Here is a 4,649-nt window from a genome sequence, read left to right on the forward strand (position 1 = left end):
AGCCAGGGGTGGAGTAACTCTGCTGCTGGGCCTTCTTCTTGCCCCTCAGGAAGCGTTGCTACGGCGGGGGGCGGGGGCTTTACCTGACTGCTGGGGTGGGCACAGGCTGGATTTGACACAAGCAGGAGCCAAATGGGACCAGAGGCTGAAATTGGCTCCCCCAGGCAAGCGCAGCTGGAGACCTCTGGCCATTGATCTCTGTGATGTGCTAGTCTGGGTAGATCGGCCCACGGCCTCCTACTGCCGGGGGACAGACCTGCCCCACAGCTCATTTTCATTGTTCTGCTGAGATTCCAGTGTGAGGATCCTTCCTCCGTAGGTCTGCCAGCGCCCCTCAGTCCCGGCCCCCTGGTACCAGCCCTGGGCTCCCCACACCCAGCTCTGCCAGTGCCCCTCAGTCCCAGCCCGCAGCCCTCTGGTACCAGCCCTGGGCTCCCCACACCCAGCTCTGCCAGCACCCCTCAATCCCAGCCCTCTGGTACCAGCCCTGGGCTCCCCACCCAGCTCTGCCGGTGCCCCTCAATCCCGACCCACAGTCCCCTGCTATCCCAGCCCTGAGCTCCCCACACCCAGCTCTGCCAGCGCCCCTCAGTCCCGACCCGCAGCCCCCTGGTACCAGCCCTGAGCTCCCCACACCCAGCTCTGCCAGCGCCCCTCAGTCCCGACCTGCAACCCCCTGGTACCAGCCCTGAGCTCCCCACACCCAGCTCTGCCAGCACCCCTCAGTCCTGACCCGCAACCCCCTGGTACCAGCCCTGGGCTCACCACAGCCAGCTCTGCCAGCACCCCTCAATCCCGACCCACAGCCCCGGGCTCCCCACACAGCTCTGGCGGTGCCCCTCAATCCCGACCCACAGTCCCCTACTATCCCAGCCCTGGGCTCCCCACACCCAGCTCTGCCAGTGCCCCTCAGTCCCGGCCCACAGCCCCTGCTGTCCCGCCGTGCGCTCCCCACCAACATTGTATTTCAAAACTAAGGGACTGTTTTCTTAGCACCCCTGCCCCCCCATATCATCAAATTAACACCAATACCGAGTGGGACTCACCCCCATTCGCCAGGGGTATTTCCTGCAGCACTCAGCAACTCCTCATCTTGTAGAGATGACAGAATAAGGGACCCCTGTAATAGGGGACTGTTCTGTTGGCAACCCTGCCCCCAGCCCTGCCAGTCCCCCTCACTCCCACCCCCCAGCTCAGTTCCCCAACCCCCCACATTCCAGTCTGGGTCTCCAGCCGAGGGACAATCAGGCCCCCACCCTCCCCTTTGTTTGTGATCCAGCCAGGATCCCAGCTCTGCCCTGGGAGGTGAAGGTCAGCATGTTAACCCCTTGCGAGCCCAGGTGCAACAGCCACCACTGCAGAGGGCAGAGGCCTGGGGGGGAGGACAGGAGGGATGAGGGGGGCAGAAGAGCAACTGACTCAGTGGAGCTTCCTCCCAGCCTTCCCACCATGGGCCTGAGCCCGTTGACAGCAGTGCCTGGAGGCGCAGAGCCCCCCTCCAGCGCCCAGGCCAGCCGCAAACCTGCCAGACCTTCTCCCAGCACCCAGTCAGGCCCCCATGGCCAGAGCAGGGAAAGATGCTCTGGCCAGGTGGATGCTGCAAGGGGGCCCAATCCCATCCCTCCTCATGGAGAAGCCTGGCTGTTCGCAGGCTCCCCCAGGCCAGCCCACCTGGGCCAGCCTCAGGGGGCTGGGCCAGGGGATACAGAGCCTTCACCTCCCAGGGCCAGCGGAAGACCAGACTCGGGGGGGGGGGGTGTGTGACTTGGGAGCCCAGGCAACAGCTGCGGGTCTACTCCCAGAGCCCAGCCCCGCCCGATCCCTGGGCTGAGGCCTCAGTCGAAGCCCTGAGCGATCCCCGGAGCACCCCCTCAGCTAGCGCCCCTCCCAGCCTGGAGCTCCCCGCTCTGCCTTGGCCTGGCCCCTCAATACCCCGCATGGCCGGGGACAGTCAATGCCTCCATGCTCCCTGCATTGCGGGGTGAAGGGGGGGGGACAGTGCCCTGTAGGGTGTGGTCCCTCCCCACAACTGCCCCAAGCCTGGGCCACACTTCAAAGACCCTGCAAGCTACCTTCAACCTGGAGGTATGTGGGGGTTTGCCCCACTGGAACAGAGACATGCTCTCAGTCCAGCCCCCTGGCTGCTCCAGCTCCCTGTGCCACGCGATACCACTGGGGCAGGGAGATTCCTCCTGACCCCTGGCTGCGGAGCGGTCACTGCCCTGAAGCCTGGCATTAGATCCCTGTTGCGTCACTGCAGGGCCCTTTTAAAGCGCCCTTGCCTATGACTGAAGTGGCGCGAGCTTACCCCTCCCCCATTTCCTCCCCCACAGCAGCCTGACACCCTCCTGGGGAAGAAGGTGTCTTGGCTGTACAGCTCCCAGCTTGGCCAGAGGGGGTCGCTCAGGAGCTCTCCCTCTTGCCATGGGTCTACATTGGCCGAAAACCAGATTGGACAGGCTCCCATACACCCCCACGCTCGCCTTGCTGTCTCGCTGTCCACGTCAGGGCAGCCCACAGCTCCCCACAGGGCGGTTCACCCCAGGGGGCGTTCAGAGGGGACCTGCCCAGCCCAGCCCAAGGGAGCTCGGGGATTCGTTACAGCTCTGGGGTGAGTCTAGGAGCAACTGCAGCATGAGAGATCCCTAGAGCCCAGACTAGCGGCGCGCCGGTGAGATGGGGGGGGTCCACATTGGCAGACATCTCTGGAGCTGGGGCTGGGGGGCTGAGCAGAGGCAGTGCATCCTGGGGCCGGGGAGACAGCGGCGAGGGAGGGAAGGAGGTGGGTGGAAGGCAGGGCAGAAGCCCCATTGCTCGGGCACCGAATAAGAGTGGATGAAGCACCACATGAGGTTGATGGTCTCTAAGGTGCCACAAGTACTCCTGTTCTTTTCACCATGAGGGACAGCCTGCCCCCACCCACAGGGGGGTGGGTGGGTGAAATGGCCAATGGGGAGCTGTGAAGAGCCAGGCTCAGGGGCCTTTCCTCTGCATGTCACCCAAGGGCGTCCCTGGCACGGGGGTGCTAGCAGACAGACAGCGTGGAGAGCACCCCAGCTTCCCAGTCTCCTCCCCTCATCCCACAGGGCTGAGATCACCGCTGAGCCAGGGAAAAGCCCCGGGGGCTGTAACAAGCTGGTGAGACGCATCCTGTCTGCACACGTGTGTCACAGCACTGGCATGCCAAGCAGCCGTGACTTACACGTGTGCTATGCCAGCTCTGACCTGACAGGCAGAGTATGGGGATGGACACCTCGCCTGCCCGGCAGCAAGCGGGGTCTGCGGGGGCTACTATCAAACACCAAGTGAACGTGCCCCAGCCCGGCCCAGCAAACGGCCCCCGCACCCAGCCCCTCCTGGGGGCAGAGGGTAGCTCGGCCCTTGTGGCCCATTCAGCTAAGCCCATCTACTGACGGTGCCTGTGAGGGGTCCCTGCAATGTGGGGCCCAGATGTCCCATCAGACAGCTAGCTCCTACCCCCACGGCAAACCAAGGAGAGCATCGCCGAGGGCCAGCTCCTCCTCAGACACCCACCCACCTGCCACCACTGGGAACAGCGGCAGAGGCAGCCGGACACCACCCGCCTCACATGTCCTGTCCCACACCACTACCTTGTGCGCAGCCCACCCCCTGCCTGCCACGCTTCAAACCCCACTGCTCCCCACACAGCACCAGGATAAGATCCATCTGTTACACTCCCACCATGGTCACTGCAAACCCTCCGGGTGTCACTCACCTCGGGGGTGGGGGGTCCTGCTCCCCTGGCATGCGAGGCAATGCCAGCAACCCAGCCTGGTCAGTTTCAGGCTCCGGTCACATCCCCGGCACAGGGGGCCATTTAAAATCCCCAGCAACTTGCCAGGGCCTGCGAGCAGGGTCCCCTCGGACGGGTGGCAGGGAGCTCACAGGCAGAGGACCTGGTGCAGCCTGCACTGGGGGGAGGGGGGGCGGGGCTGGCGCATCACCACTCACCTCCTGCATCTCGCCAGCCGGGGCTGGAGTCCCAGGGCTCAGTGGCACAGCCGGCTGCCGTTTGTTTACAGTCTGCCACTCTCGGGTGGCTGGTCACATGGCAGTGAGCTCAGCAGCTAGAACAGGCCATTCATTCCCGGGGCAGGGCCGGGCAGAGTTTCAGGGACACTCCCCGGGGAGCCGGCTCTGCCACGAGCCCCGCTGGTCGGGTCACCTCTCCGGCAAGCGACACCACGGGCGCTGGTGAGTCATGGAGCCGGGAGCCAAAGGGACACTGGCCTGCGATGACTCCACCATCCGGCCCCAGCACACGGAGGCGAGAGGGGACCATGCAGAACAAGCCCCACTTGCCCGCAGTGACACAGGGCCAATCCCACGCCTGCCCTAACATCCCCTGCTGCCCGCGAGCTCCCTGCCCCCCGTCTGAGGGGACCCCCGACAGGGGAGCTGTGCCGGCCCAGGAGGGCGCTGCTGACCTGCTCCCAGGATACAGCAGGGGTAGGCGGCACTGCCCTGGCTCCAGCAGCCGCTCATACCCGCCCCTAGGAGGTGTCCCACAGATCCATCCTCCCCAGGCCCCACTGCCCACAACACACTGACATCCCGTCATGGAATCCGGCGCCCCACTGCTGGGAGGGGAATGGGCACCTGGGTGAAGAGCCGCTGGCTTACAGAAG

The sequence above is a fragment of the Trachemys scripta genome, chromosome 9 (assembly GCF_013100865.1).
Source record: "Trachemys scripta elegans isolate TJP31775 chromosome 9, CAS_Tse_1.0, whole genome shotgun sequence".
Taxonomy (NCBI): domain Eukaryota; kingdom Metazoa; phylum Chordata; order Testudines; family Emydidae; genus Trachemys; species Trachemys scripta.